We start from the raw sequence: 16,196 nt of genomic DNA, 5'->3' as shown, positions 1-16,196 counted from the left end.
GAGGGAGACATTGGGCTAATGAATGCCATTCTCAAACCACCATAGAGGGTACTCCCTTATCAAAAAATGGACAAGGACCAGGTGTTTACCCACGATATTGTGGAGAAAGGCATCGGGCTCCATTGCCAAAAAATGGACAGGGGGGCCCAATGCTCCGGGGCCCACGACCACAAATATACGGGGCACTGGAGGAACCCAGCAACACCATCAGGGTAGTACCCAAGACACATTATCCATCAGATCTCTCATCAGACGAACCAGAGGGAGCACAGGGTTGGACATCTGCGCCTCCGCCAGAGCAGTACTAACTCCAGAGATGGGAGTTCAAATCATTCCCACAGGAGTAAAAGGACATCTTCCCCAAGGAACAGTAGGCTTATTGTTAGGATGCAGTTCTTCTACTCTAAAAGGACTTATGATAAGTCCTGGGGTAATTGATCCCGATTATGAAGGTAAAATAAAAATTATAGCTAATTCTCCAAAGGGTGTATCAGTAATTTCACCAGGAGATAGAATAGCACAGTTATTAATAATGCCCAGCCTACATGATAAATTTTCCAGTAGTACTATAGAAAGAGGTTCCAGGGGATTAGGCTCCACAGGTGTAGATTGGGCTATGCTGTCTTTAAATTTAGATTCTCGCCCAATGCTAAAACCAAATATTCAAGGACATGAATTTAATGGGCTACTGGATACAGGTACAGACCTTAGCATCATATCTCTTCAAGAATGGCCAAAACATTGGCCATTACAACAAGCCACTCAAACACTTTGAGGCCTAGGAGTGGCAACTAATCCCCATATAAGTGCAATGGTATTAGATTGGAAGGATCCTGAAGAATGTGAAGGAACTATACAGCCATATGTATTGGATCATCTTCCTATAAATTTATGGGGACGAGATGTCCTAGATCAATTAGGTTTGACATTAACAAATAACATCAATCCAAATGCGCCCACTATTAGGGCTAGACAAGGTTTTAGGAAAGGAAAAAGATTAGGAGAACAAGAACAAGGTAGCATCACCAATTCAAATAGATCAAGGAATAAATAGACATGGATTGGGTTTTCAGAAGGGGTCACTGAGGCAATAAAAATTACTTGGAAATCAGATAGACCAGTATGGGTTCCTCAGTGGCCCCTGACTAAAGAAAAGATACAAGCAGCCCATGACCTCAATTAGCGGAGGGACATATACAACCTTCCGTATCTCCCTATAATACTCCCATTTTTGTCATTAAAAAGAAATCTGGTAAATGGAGATTATTGCAAGATTTAAGAGCCATTAATAATGAGATGGTTATTATGGGACCTGCTCAATCAGGGATTCCTCAATTGTCTGCTTTGCCAAAAACTTGGTATGTTTTAGCTATAGATATTACAGATTGTTTTTTTTTTCAATTCCAATTCATCCTGAGGATAGTCCACGTTTTGCATTTACTATCCCTGCACTGAATCATGAAGGTCCCGATCAGAGATATGAATGGAAAGTACTCCCTCAAGGGATGGCTAACAGCCCAACTATGTGTCAAATTTATGTTAACGAAGCAATCCAGCCACTTAGAAATCAAAATCCTGAACTACAAATGTTTCACTATATGGATGATGTATTGTTGGCACACAAGGATAAAAACACATTGCTGGAATGTTATGCCACACTTACAAACTTAAAATTAAAAAATTATAATCTAGAGATAGCAATAGATAAAGTACAATTAAATTTTCCAATTAATTATTTAGGAGTTCTATAATCCTCAACCATGGTCCATCCACCAAAAATTCAAATACGAGTAGATCAACTCAAATCACTTAACAACTTTCAAAAGTTATTAAGAGACATAAATTGGATAAGGCCTTATCTAGGCATACCAACAGGAGAGTTGGGACCTTTATTTGATATCCTAAAAGGTCCATCAGATCCAAATCCACCCCGCATGTTAACGCCTGAAGCAAGAAAGGCATTAAAAATTATTGAAACATATATGAAAAATATGCATTTGGATAGAATTGATATAGGTTTGCCTTTATTATTTTGTAATACCAACAAAAATATTCCTACAGGAGTATTTTGGCAAGAAGGTCCATTACTGTGGATACATTTATCTTATTCTCCTAACACTGTTCTTACTAGGTATCCTGAGGCTGTAGGACAATTAATACTCAAAGGAATAAAAGCAGCAAAGGGACTAAGGCAGTATCCTCAAAAATTCAGTGAGTAATACCAGAAAAATTGTTTTAGAATGGAATGAATCCAGAGAAAAGATGGGGTTGCTGGTAATGGTCCCTTAAAATGCCCTCTCAGGGTGTCCTGAGCATTAAGGGAAAAGATGTGGTTCTCTTTCACCTTCAAAGGAACATAACACCCTCTCACTATATGTGTTCCCAACAAAATTGTCAAAGAAGAAAAAAATTTATAATTTGGTTATATTTAATTTGGTGAATGCTGTTGAATACGTATTTCACACATTGGGGCCCAAAGGCAGTAACATTAAATCTTTTCTATGTAAGAGCACTGAGGATTCTGAGTCTTACGTACCAGTGACCTATGCTCTCATTTGCTCAAGGACATCTTAGTTGCTCCCAAGTCTTGGTGTATACGGATAAAGCAGTTATCAACATCTGTGGGCAGGTTTTCCTGTGGACTCAAGTTTTCAACCCTCTGGGTAAATGCCAAGGAGAATGATAGCACATTGCATGGTAAACTGTATTTGGATTTGCAAGCACCCTCCCAGCTGTTTTGCAAAATGGTTGCACTCTTTGCCTTTCCACCAGCAACCAATGAGAGCTCCTGCTGCTCCATATCCTGGCCAGTATGTGATATTGGCCATATTCTAGGTTCTGGCCATTCTAATAGGTTTGTATCTCATTGCTTTAACTGCATGTGCCCGATGACATGATGAATAGCATGTCCATATGATCCTTATTTGATACCTTTGTATATTTTTTTGGTAGGATATCTGCCAGCCCCATTTCTTATTGGGCTTTGTTATCATTATTATTATTATTATTGAGTTTTAAGAGCTTTATATATTTTGGAGAACAGTTCTTTATCAGATGCATATTTTGCAAACATTTTCCTTACAGTCTAGTGCTATTTTCTGATTCTCTTGTTCATGTCTTTTGCAGAGTACAACATTTTAACATTCATGAAGTCCAGCTTATTAATTTTTTCTTTAATGGACTGCATTGCTGGCGAATCCATGCCCCCACCAGCCCTTGGCCCATTCCCCCCCCCCCCCCGCCATCTATTCTACTGAAGTTATTTTACCTTTTTATCGCCTTTATTTGTAAACTTTATTTATGTAAAATAGTATTTCTCTAAACTTTTGTTTAGTAATTTAGAAGACTTTCATCTTGTGAAGCTTTAATTTTTTCTTTCACTTTCTCAGTCTGTTTCTTGTTCTGGGTTTGACGGAAGGCTCAGGTTTGCTGGTCGTCCCTGGATCTCAGCCTTGGAGCAGGTTGATGCAGATCTGATGGTGGACACAGGGCAGCACAGGGTTGGAACTCCGAGGTGTCCACTGGAGATCCAGAAGGCAGGAGGACAGGGCAAACGAGAGCAGGGGGGACTTTCAGCACGCTACGGGAAAAGGCTGAGAGCAGGAGAGAGAGCAGGGGTGAGGAGGGAGGAGCCCAACAGAAGCCAGGGTGCTGGCTGTGGAGAGGTGCAATTGGAAAGGAGGCTGGGATGCACCACATCCATATCCTGTGATGATTTAGAAAATTGCAAGTGTAAATCATTGGTACAAAGGTAATGATGATATCACTGGCTCCCAGGGAGAGAGGACCATTCGAAACCACCACTGTGGCAACTGCAATATAAACAAGAAACAAATCTTAGAGACTAAATGGAATGACAGGCAAAAAAGAAAATTAAGTTGGACTGAGAACATTACACTGTGTAAGTTGGTAGCAGCAGCTCAGCAGCTGCCACAATTCCCCTGCCCTTCAAATGCACCTGACCTGTGGGTGTGTCCCCACCCAGCCTGGGCTGGATGGGCCTCCCCAGGGTGTGCTTCCTGTCTCCCTCCTCCCAGTGCTCCTGGTCTGAGTCAGCACAGAAGCTGGTGGAAGAATCACACCTTCCCCTCCCAGTACTGGAGGTTGCCTCTGGCCAGGATTACCTCCCCCGCCCCATGGCAGCCTTGAACTCTCAGAACATCCTCTAGCACTTAGCATGGCAGACTCTGGGGAGACCCCACAGATGTTGCTTTGATGGAGCTGCTCTTAAGGAGGATGTAAAAGAAGGTTCCGCATGTCCACTTGGACTCTAGAGCCATCACCTCACCTGGCCCCCGATTAGTGAACAGAGGAGATGGTGCTGTCGATGTAGACAGGAAGTTCAAAGAGACAAAGCATGCAGCCACTTAGTAACAGACAAAGCCTGGGAACACAGCCCCTGGATGAGGAACCTAAGAACACAGCCCTAGGTTCCTGCTGTAGTTGCTGTTTGTTTCATTTACTTTATTATCTAGAGAAAGGACCATTTGATTTCATTTAGAGGTAGAATAACAATATTCTCCAAAACTGTTTCTCCCAGATCCAATATTGAACCCCTTTGAGACAGTGAGCTTGATAGAAACTGTGTGTCCTCCCCATCCCACAACCAGAAAGTTCAGATTCCAGAACCAGCTGAGCATGGAAGTTTCCTCTTCAGAGCTGATAGAAATTCCAGCTCAGGGCACAGTACTGCTCTGCTTTCACACTGCTGTCCTTTTTGGGGGGCTCAGAGCTCACAAGGAGCAGCCCTTATTTGCATGTGAGACAAAGTGGTTTTCGTGGCGCCCTCAGCAGTTTGCACACACGAATCCACCAGTGAACACTCAGAGTGTTGTGGGAGGAGGAGGAATTGGAGAAAGGCAGACTCCACACCTGCTCAAATCTAGGGGTCCCTGATCCTCTAGTATGAGCCCACTCACATGCCAAAGGTAAGTTAGATTTTCAGAAAGGTGTCCATCAAGACAGACCATCATCCTGGGAGCTCACCTGGGTGCTCAGCAAAAATGCAGCTTCCAGGCTCCAAGGCAGCCACACACTTAGTCCCTACAAACTCTTGCTGAGCATACTGGCCACAGTCTTCATGTCCCCTGGTGGTCATCACCAGCTCTCATTACCTAAGGGCCTTGGTGGACATCCTTGACCTAACAAACAGGTATGCTACCTTTATCAACTGTGTCTGCTTTTCCAGGAAATTGAGCCTCTCCATACTCCTTATGGGAGGGAAAAAGTTCCTAGTTTCCAACCAGGAGTTTTCTACTCAAGTGTAAAACCTACCAACCTTTTTTGGTAAGCAATACAAAATTGTATCAATTTTGTACTTAAAAAAAATACAGTTCCATGCTCAAATATTTATGGAAATTACAGAAAAGCACATGTCAAATAGCTCATAGTTCCAAAGGAACTACACTAAAAGGTATAGTGACTCTTTTTCCAACTTTAAACATTTTTTTAAAACTTTAAAAAAATTTTTCTGAGACGACCTTTTCTAAAAATCTTGAAAGCATTTGTGAGTTCTTTTTTCTAAGTGCGGTGGTGGATGGAGTTGGTGAATGTCTCTCCAGTCCTGGGCTCCGAAGTAGAAACTCAGGTCAGTACCATCCACAAGACCTGTCCTCCGGGAGGAAGATGTTCTGAGGCAGCCTGAGATGGGCAGGCTGTGCTGGCCTGTTGCAGGGCTGAGGGGCACAGGGGCAGAGACTGGGCAGCAGAGTGGGACTCCTGAGGGAAGCAGCATCTGACAGAATCCTGAAGACTGGATAGAATTGCACCAGGAAGTGACAAGAGAGAGGACAATGTGTCAGAACAACAAAGGGACAGAGAACAAAGTTGAGGACACAGTGGGTAAGCCCAGTGTAGGGAGCAGCATATCCATTAGGGCACGGCCAGAGAGTTAATGGTGTTCCCATAAACCTGAAGGATCTGCTGAGGGCTCCAGAGAACACAGGGGCAGCTGCCATACTGAGAAGGTATCTGGAGCCAGGCGTGGGCGCGTGCCCTAGCTCCGTGTTCCTTACGCCCTGTGATTAGTGGGTACAGTGTCATCCAGGCAGGACAGCCCAAGCAGGTGACCACTGATGACAGGCAGCCACCTCCACAGGGCTGCTTTGCGTTTCTCTGGCCTTGGTTTCTTCTGCAGTGTTCCGCGATGCTATCTGTTAAAGTTTTGCACCACTAAAGAGAAAAATTAATTAAACTTAAATTTCATTTTTATTTCACTAACTAAATTAAAACTTTAAATCAAAATTTAATTAATTAAATTCATTTACATTTAAATGAGAAATATTATTTTTAATTAAAATTTAGTGAGATTGAGAAAAATTTAATTCTGGGGAATGACTTTGTTGGGTAGGGTCGAACTCGGGGAGGCCACACACTATTGCTGAAATATCCACAGATCCCAAACCCGGAATGAACCACACGAGACACTGGCTGCAAAAAGCAGGAGGCGTTTATTCTCACACAGGCGCCTGCGGGTGCACAGCAAAACCTCAGCCGGAGCTTCGGTGAACTGGCACACCGGGCTTTGGGGTATAGATCTTTTATAGGGGACAGGTGGGTTAGGTCTTAGCTTAGCACAGCAACAGCCTTCCTATTGGTCCCTCTGAATTCAGCAGTTGAGTCACCTAGGGGGGTAAACTTGTTTTCCCACTTTAGTTCTCAGAAAAACCATAAAATTGCATCCTGTCCTTTTAGTTCCTGTTTTTACCCTGTTTGCTCAAGTTTGGCCCTTCCGGGGTTATCTATATGGAACATCTTGCAGCTTCAGGGCACAGGGGTTAGTTTTCCTAATGTTGGGCCTGGGGCCTTGGGGTCCTTCATTCCCCCCTTTTTTTATATCATGGATATAATCTTATATCCATTGACCCATCTGCTCGGATTCCAGCATTATTTCAGCTGACGGCTCAGCATACTGGTTGGGGGTTGGTATTTACTATTAATCTAATTTTGAATAGGACCCCAGGGTCATAGGCAGTTTTATGATATACTCTCAGGCCCCATTGTTTTTTTTTTTTATCCAATTTTTTGATGCTTTGCCTGCCTGAGTAAAGGTAATGTTTAAGGGGTTGCAGGCAAATGCGGTACATGGCCCTGCCCCGTACCATTTCAGGCTCCTGCAAGAGTCGGCAGAAAGTGGGGGATCCTGTTTTTTTTTTTTTTTTTTTTTTTAAATTATATTTCTTGTCCCCGATAATACTTGTCATGTCTGGCTCACAGATTGGTTGGGGTTAACTGATATGGGGAAGACACAGCACAAAGCAAGAAAAATTAACAGCGAGTGAGTCTTATCTTTAGCGGATTTTGGGTACGTTGCAACTTCCATTCTGGATCCGGAGAGGTGTCTGCGGACTCCTGTGGATGTGCAGTCTTCACGTGGGAAGCATGGATCTAAGCAGCGATGCCGTCCACTTTGAGTGCAGTAGGAGTGGTCAGCAGGATAGTGTAGGGTCCTTTCCACCGCAGTTCGAGGTTCCTGCTCTGGTGCCTGCGTACCCAGACGGTATCTCCGACCTTGAAGGGATGTGGCAGCAAGGGGGTTTTAAGTTCCTCTTTGTATGCTGCGGCTAGAGGCTTCCAGACCTCGTTCTGGACCAATTGCAAAGCATGCAAATGAGTCTGCATAGATGGGGTGAGGGAGGCATAGGTTTTAGTTTTATAAAAGTTAATAGCGGGAGGTGGGGCACCGTACAGGATTTTAAATGGGGTTAGTCCATGTGGGCCTGGGGTGTTTTGGGCCCCATACAAGGCTAAAGGTAGGAGTTGTACCCAGTCTCTAGTGCCAGTTTCAAGTGTCAATTTAGTTAAAGTCTCTTTAATGGTTTTATTTATCTTTTTTACCTGTCCTGAACTTTGGGGTCTATAACCATAATGTAATTTTTAATTAATTTTCAATGTATTGGCTACCGCCTGACTTACCTGGGAGACGAAGGCAGGCCCATTAAATGTTTCCTTTTTGGTCCTCATTATCAGGATCAAAGGGAGTAAACCTCCGATAAGTCTCTTTTAATTTCTCTAAGAAGGCTGTCGGAGTTTCCTCTGACCCCTGGATAGTCTGTCTTACCTGAGCCAAATTGGTGGGCCGTCGCCCTGCTCCATGGAGACCCCCCTGCTCCATGGAGACCTGCTATGAGTAACTGGCGATAGAGATGTAGGTGGTTCTCACCTGCTTCAGTCGCATAGTCCCAGTTTGGCCGGGTTAAAGGAAAAGCTTCGTTAATCAAATTTGTGAGTTGGGTGGGGCGCCCGTCGTCCCCTGGCACATTTTTGCGAGCTTCCAAAAGAGCCTTTTGTTTTTCCTCTGTGTCTAATAGAGAAATCTTTAATTCTGCTACTTAGGGCTGGATAACCATATTAGCAAACATCAAATCTACCTGTGTTGTCTAGAAATAAAAGCTTTAGACTAAAACTATTTTAGTAGTTCCTTTGACAGTTATCAGGCATTTCTGTCTAAGAATCTCTCTTGTAGCCTCCAGTCTATTTATTTATGGAAGTTATATTTAATTATTATTATCATTTAAGATGTCCAGGAACAGCTGTGCTTTGGCTTTGACTGTCTTTGCTAAGTGTTTAAGATGAAGCAAGTCAAACTGACTTTTGTTTCTACCTATTGTTTACAGTCAGCTGAGTTATCCTGGGAGTCCTCGGGAACTTCATAGCAGCTTTTCAGTTCTGCTAGTGCCATTTGCGCTAGGATGGGTCCAGGCCTTGTTTGACCATATGGCTTCCCTCAGAAGCATCAGGGATGTCTCCCTTTTTTTAATGACCCTCCTCTTTACAGCAAATGCACCATTTGGCTTTCTGTCCTCCACTGGTCTCATTAATCTCCCTGCTCAGGAGGTTATGTGGCCTAGAGTTGCTGAGCCCTTTGGAGAAGTCCCCTATTCCCTGATTCAGACTGACTCAGAGGGCAAGAGCCAAATATTGGTTTTCTTGGCCCTTTTAATTTAACTAATTTTAAAAACTTGATCTTAAACATCCAGCAAATAAGTTAACAGCCTTATATTAAGAGCACTGGGCTTTAATGTCTATCTTTCTATCCTGTAGGTGATAACTCTTTATCTTATGTTGACCCAGGTTGTGTTCTTAAAGCAATACCTCTTTAGAATATTAATAGGCAATCCTTAAACCATCTATAAGCAAACTACAAAACAAAACTAACTAGGGTAAAAACATATTTAGCTTATATAATAGCTACCTTGAATTCTGGCAAGGTTATACATCATAATTTCCTGTTTGAGATCCTAGTAATCTTGGCAAAAACCTACTTTTGGACACAACTTTAACTGTACTGAAATCTGGCTTACTTTTTTTATAGCCATTTTCACATGTAGTGAGATGGGACAGAGCCTTATCTCAAGTAAGGCAGGGCTCTTTATAAATCTCAAGTACTATAGTTCTGAAGCTGATCATTTTACAAAGTTTACATAAATTGTTGTTCAAGTTTACATGAACATTAGCTAACACAACATAATATTACACCTAAAATATGAATTAAAGGCTGAAAGCTTTTAACTTCTTGTAGAAAAGTAGTAATGTACTTTTGTGTTTTGCAATTAAACCTTCACACAGATTAGGCTCTTATTAACTTAAAAATACATAAATTGTATCTTAAAGTAGAAAGTAACATGGAACTGTACATATCTTATTGATAACAAGTTCAGTTATAGAACACAAATGATATAATCGAATTTTTAACATTTTTTTTTTTAAGCCTAAAATTACCATACAACTTTAGAACACCAGCTTGATATAATGTTCTTTTGAAGCTTTTACCTTACAGACTTGTATACCTGGAAGATATGAACACATTAATAACACCATAATTACATAAATTTTTTTTTTTTTACATTTTGAAACAATACTTGTAAACTTTTAAATTTAAGCAGAGTTAACATTTTATTAGGGTCTTTTTGAACACCTAGAGAAACTTATAAGCTTAATTTTGAGGACATCTTTACTTTTATCTGTTTACCCAATCTAAATTGAACCGTTTGAATCACGTGAATTAAAGATATTTGGATCTATTTTTAATTTTTTTTTTTCAGGCTACCCAGTTCAAAATTGAAACTTTTAAAATTTTTTATCCCAAGTATTTAAGTTTTCTATCATGAACTATCTGAAATCAAACTAAACAATTGTTTAAACCCAACTTTTAACTGCAAGATAGTGCAATGCTTTAGAAACCCATTCAGATACCAGATTGTTATAATAAAAATTATTATTATTTATTTTTTAGACACATATTTAACCTAGATTATCCCTAAGAAACAATTAGACAACCAGATAAGAAAATATCTCTCCAGGTTTTGAACTTTCATTTAATTATGACTCCCATCAGTGGCACCATAGATTTTTCTATGAGTGGACCAGATGTTTTCACGTAGGGGCAACTATAGGTGTAAAATCAAGGGTCTCAGTGTGACTGGCTTTACTGCATTCAGTGTCCCTTTTTTTTAAGTAAACAGAGGTTAAGTAAACAGATCCTTAAGATGTAGATAAGGACCCAGGGAACTCCCCAGAGCTAAATGGCTCTGGCAGCTGCTGGGAGTCCCTTAATCCTATCTTTCACCCACAGGATCAGTTCCTCTAGTTTAGGTATTTTTTTTTTTTTTTAACTTGTTAGTAGCCAGCTCCCAAAAAGTCCATCCTCTGCTTGCAGTTGTTTCGAGTGCTAGGCTTCCCCAAGAAAGCAGAGTGGGAACTCCTTAAAAGTCCCCTTGAGAGTGTCAAAATTTGTGACTGAAAATTTGGTTCCCATCTCTAAAGCCAATTAACATTAATTTAATAATGAGGACAGGGCTTTGAGAAAAGTCAAAGCGAGATGTCAAAGTTGTTAAATCCCCAGCAGGCATCTCTATTTGCACTCAAGCCGGTTATGGGGGGGGAAGAAAACATTGCTTCCCTAGTCTCAGTATTCAGCCTTAGATAGAATTTATCATCCGCCTTGGGCTGCATTTCCAAGCAGCCCGACTCCAGGAAGACCCGTTCGCTTCCTGGGGTGGAGGGGCCGGGAGGAACAGGGACGGGACAGATCCGCCATACCGCCGGGTGGAATCCTCCCGGCGGACTGCGTGGATCCCACCCATGCAGGAGGGGATTCGCAGAGGTCCTGAAAGGTTAAAAGCCATGATCTGGATGGCCATGCGGCCCCGGCTGAAAGACAATCTCTGACTTTGCAAATTAGAGAGAGAGATGGAGGGACTCTCCTGGGGGCCATTTAACTTCGAGGGTGGGCCAATATTGGCCACTCCGTGGTACAGAGTGTTACCCATTTTTTTCTTTTTGACTGCCACGGACAGGTTGTCTGCCCGATCTTGAACGTCTTGCCAATGATCTAGAGTTAGGCTCAAAGGGGTTGTTAGTGATTGTCCCATGTTATTCTCAGAGAGGAAATAGAGAGACAGACACAATGACACAAAAACGAAACCAAACAGTGAGATCGCTGCGCGGCTTCGGTGGAAACCGAACAAATCAGATGGCCTGGGAGAAGTTTGTACTTCTTTGTCGCCTACAAAAATGGTGTAACCCTCGGAAACACCGGGGGCCCCAAAGAAATGGACCCTTCTGATCCCTGGGACGTCTCCCAGGGTGGCAGGGGAGAAGTCCGAGTTCGTCAACTCCTTCTCAAGCTGCCTCAGAATACTAAATGACAGAACTGCCTCAGAATACTCAGAATACTAAATGACTATGCCTAGGATCATATAGTCTTACAGACGCTGCGCGGAACAAAGAACAGATAACCAACAGGACAACAAGACAGTCAGTTTGAGCTGGCCAGCTTACCTCCCAGTGATGTCGGGTGTCCTCCGGATAGGGACCGGGATCAGAACCGGAACCGGGATCTTGGATCTCGGTGGGGCCTCCACAATGAAATATCCACAGATCCCAAACCCGGAATGAACCACACGAGACACTGGCTGCAAAAAGCAGGAGGCGTTTATTCTCACACAGGCGCCTGCGGGTGCACAGCAAAACCTCAGCCGGAGCTTCGGTGAACTGGCACACCGGGCTTTGGGGTATAGATCTTTTATAGGGGACAGGTGGGTTAGGTCTTAGCTTAGCACAGCAACAGCCTTCCTATTGGTCCCTCTGAATTCAGCAGTTGAGTCACCTAGGGGGGTAAACTTGTTTTCCCACTTTAGTTCTCAGAAAAACCATAAAATTGCATCCTGTCCTTTTAGTTCCTGTTTTTACCCTGTTTGCTCAAGTTTGGCCCTTCCGGGGTTATCTATATGGAACATCTTGCAGCTTCAGGGCACAGGGGTTAGTTTTCCTAATGTTGGGCCTGGGGCCTTGGGGTCCTTCATTGCAAATCTAAGTTTTTGTGTAACCCTCTCCACCCCCAGAACCAGTCTTCACACACTGGTGGGGGGTATCGACCTCAGTGAGAACACATCTTCTGTTGGAGGGGTGCGTGAAGGAATACACACACACACACACACACACACGTTTATCCTAAGTTTTTCCTAGAGATCTGAGTTTTTCTAGCGATCACTTCACTACAAGTTATAAACACCATCCGTTTATGTCACAGAGGCAGAAAGCTTTCACACGGTGGCACCAGAAACTTGGGTACTAAATTTAGGCTCATTTACAAGGGAAACATTAGTCTGTGAGTGATTTATTACTCAAGGGGGAATGTGGCCTTTATTTTTTAAATTGCTCTTAGGCAAATGTTCCAGGACTTTCCAAAGAGCATAGCATAAACAATTTAAATGGCAGTGCCATTGTCTCATCCTTCAAGAAAAGGAGGGCAGGAATGCCCTGGCCCTAAAATGCCCTCCCAGCTCACAGGACTAAAAGCCCAAGGAACTAGGAGAGCCCGCCCAGCTGGAATGCCCTGGGTCAGTGTCACCTAGAAGGACTCTGGCTTTCTCTCCTGTGTGATGAGAACAAGGGTGAGTTCGTGTCTTCTGCAGAAAGCTGCTCCTTGGGATGCTGGTCACACAAGGAGCCAAGCAAATGGCTGATGTCGCTGCTACTGTAGCCTGACTCTAAAACCTCTCCCTGGCATCTGTGCAGATCAGAGCACACGAGGGGGAAGAGCCTCTCGGGCAGCTGCCCCAGGACAAATCGTCGTAAGGGACAGGAGGTGCTGTTCTCTGGCAAAGCACCATAGGCATCATGAGCAAGAGGCGTCCCTGTCCAGCTGGTCACCAATGGACTTCCTGGCAAAGTACCCAACAGCTTGTCACCGGGTTCCTTCCCTGTAAACATTTTTCAATGAACCATTTGTCTCATCCCCCTCTCCCATCTCTAGGTACCTTCCTTGTCTCTCAGCAACATGTCCCACTGCCCTGGCACAGCAGGACTGTGGGCATTACAGATATTTTATGGGGAAGTCTGAAACAGCATCATGAGGTGCCCATTCAAAGCATCGGGCTGGAATTCAGAATAGTCAAAAGCAAGAAGAAGTTGGGAAATTATTACTTAATGGGACATTCCATAGCACTTACATAGATTGAAGTATTTGAGGTAGAATGGTTTAATCCCAAGCAAAAACAATTGCAGTTTCTCTGCCATCAGATAGCAAAGACACATGTTGACCCTAAAGTTCTTTTTTTTTTGAAGTTTTTATTTTTATTTTATTTTGACCCTAAAGTTCTTGAACCTGAGTTTTTACAACTGGAAAACCTCAGTTGGTAGGCAGTTTCCTTTTTGCAGACTAAAGGAATTCTGCATCAGAGGTTTTCCTTTTTCATTATCAATATTTAGTTTTATTTGCATCTTTCTCTATTAAATTGTAAATAATTTAGATATGCAAACTTTTCCCCAAAAATTCTGAAACTAATTTGCTGTCTTTCAATAAATTATTAAAATGACCATATCACTAAATATTATATTTTAATTGGATTTCTTTTTCTAGTGAGTTCAAACATTTTAAATTTATTACTTAAAGTATTCTTTGTTGTGTTTTTAAAAACAAATGTCCTATTCATGTCTATTCCAACTTCTTTTTGTATTGAGACATATTTCTTTTTCTTATTAATTTGTAAAAATGTCAGGTAAGTTGTAAATGCTCTTAGTTTTGCCTACATTTAAAGTCTGACTGCTTTTTTCATGAATTTTATTAATCTTTACTTTATGCTTTCTTTACTCCAAATTATGCAATGCCATATTTACTTCTTTTTTCTCATGGTTTCATTTTAGTGGTTAAATATTAGTTTATCTAACATTAACTTTTACATTTTCATGAGTTGTAGGTATAATTTTCTATTTTATAAATGTACATATTTTCCTAAAAGTTAAGTTTAAGTAGCTGCCCAAGTTTCAAATATTTATTAATTCTCTTTCTCAACTCTCTACTTTCAATGTTCAAGGTTATCTTTGGATTGACTATTAGTACTCAATGACTGAGTAAATTGAGTCATGGATAATATTATACCTCTTCCATTGAGACTCAAGTTCTAGAAAACGCTTAGCCTAAGATGCAGAGTCTTAACTTGGCTTCAGATGACCTGCTTAGCTTTTTCACAAGTAAACACCATTAAAGGGGAAACGTGGATAAGTATTCAGTTCATCTCAGTCTCAGCCCCTTTAGAGAGAGCTCATGAATGTCTCTTAGCTACGAGAGCCTCCCAGGTTGTTGTCCACGTTGTTGTCTTAAGTACCCAATAAGAGCTCATTGAATCCACGTGACTCTGGGCATGTTCCTTGACTTCTCTGCCCCTCATTCTCTTCACTTGCAGAATGGGGTGATAAGAAATAAGAATACCTACCTGCGCTGCTGGGGGTGTAAGTGTTAATATGCATAGACTTCCGTACAAGGCCTGCTATCAGCTGTTGCTGTGATTGATGTTGACCAAATGTCAGAAGTAACTATAAATTCATTGTTTCCTTGAGACCTTTGTCACCTCTTGCTGGACTTTCTGGTCCTTCATACTAAGCTATCAGCAATTTCTCCTGCACTCACTCTTTCCTATCTCAGCACTGTAGGAACGCAGTGGAAAAAGCTCTGTAAACTCAACAAGCCAAAACAACGTTAACCTGTCCGAGATTTTATTAGCAGGGCCGTCTTGGCCAATCGCAGAAGAGAAGGGGGGGGGTGGGAGAGAGAACGAACAGGATGTGTGGGTTGTTACTTCTTCATTGGCGAGAGTTTGTCCCACTTCAGGGATTGGAGGTGTGCCATTCAAAGTTCATGCCATTCACAGGGATTGGAGGTGATGGTTCGTGCTCCATTCAGTGCAACATGGACCTGAGCTCCGGCAAGAGAAGCACTCTGGGCGCCATCTTTACCAACAAGCACCTTTAGTAACACCCTTCTCCTTGCCAACAATGCCAGGCCACCTCCCCCCACCCATCAGCCCTGACCCTGCCTTGCAGCCATACTTCAAGATATGCTGGGCCTTAACTTCTCTGAGACACATGCCCCTGACTCGCACCCCAGTCCAGGCCATTTTCCCCTTGAGTCTCTGGACTTTAGCATATCAGGGCATTCCTCCATTTGTTCTTTCATAGAGCAACATTATTGAGTGGCTGTCATGTGCCAAACGCTCCCTACACCACCGAGTGGTCTGTCCACAGGCCCAGAGGGCATCTTGTCCTACTGCATGTAGCGGGCACTCAGTTCATGGGGGCTTCATGGAGGGGGGTCTTCAGCGCATACTGCCCTGGAGGCGACTGTCTTGGCTCTTTTCCCAAACCATCAAAGCCCTTCTGGGGCACTCTCAAGTGCTCTGCAGTCTAATTTGAGCCTAAAGAAGGAAGGAGCCTCCTCACTAGAAAACAGATGAGAATGTGATGTAACTTGGACATTCCACTGTCTTTCTGGGAGAAATAAATGACTTAGCAACTTCACCAAATGAGTACAGACAGTATTCCTCCCGTACCTTGTTTAAAAACAACACCAAGGTCTCCCTTGCTGCTGCCCTCATTGGAAAGCTCCGCCAGCTGGTTCCCCTCAGGAGTAGTTTCCAGGCTCTTGATCTGACAGGGACATCTGACAGAATTTCTCTGTAGCCTGTGTCCTCCCAAGGCCCCATCCCTCCCTCCCCTCAACTTCGGCCCCTATTTCCAGGAGACCTTGTCTGGACTCCACATCAGAAAGGCACCGCCTTTCTCCACCTGCCCTTCCCGGGGGGGGGGGGGGGGGGGGGGGGGGGGGCTGGGGGCCAGGGGCCAGGGGCCCGGGACGTTCTTGCCCTGGAGCCCTTGAACCAGGATCAAGTCCCAACGCCTACTGTCTGCTCTTGGTG

The 16,196-nt window shown here is 43.0% G+C and overlaps 1 long non-coding RNA gene across 1 annotated transcript; it reads right to left on the bottom strand.

Annotated features, from left to right (window-relative positions):
* Positions 1-6,430: 6,430 nt before the first annotated feature.
* LOC124084780 (uncharacterized) lies at positions 6,431-9,765 on the bottom strand. Its single transcript, XR_009225655.1, has 2 exons — positions 8,162-9,765; positions 6,431-7,614 (listed from the first exon to the last, which is right to left on the bottom strand). It is a non-coding gene; the product is annotated as an uncharacterized LOC124084780 (long non-coding RNA).
* Positions 9,766-16,196: the final 6,431 nt, after the last annotated feature.

This window comes from Marmota monax, unplaced genomic scaffold (genome assembly GCF_021218885.2).
Source record: "Marmota monax isolate L192 unplaced genomic scaffold, Marmota_monax_Labrador192_F-V1.1 WCK01_AAM20220418_F8-fsc00071, whole genome shotgun sequence".
NCBI classification, from domain to species: Eukaryota; Metazoa; Chordata; class Mammalia; order Rodentia; family Sciuridae; genus Marmota; species Marmota monax.
This window is presented reverse-complemented; position numbering and strand designations above follow the sequence as displayed.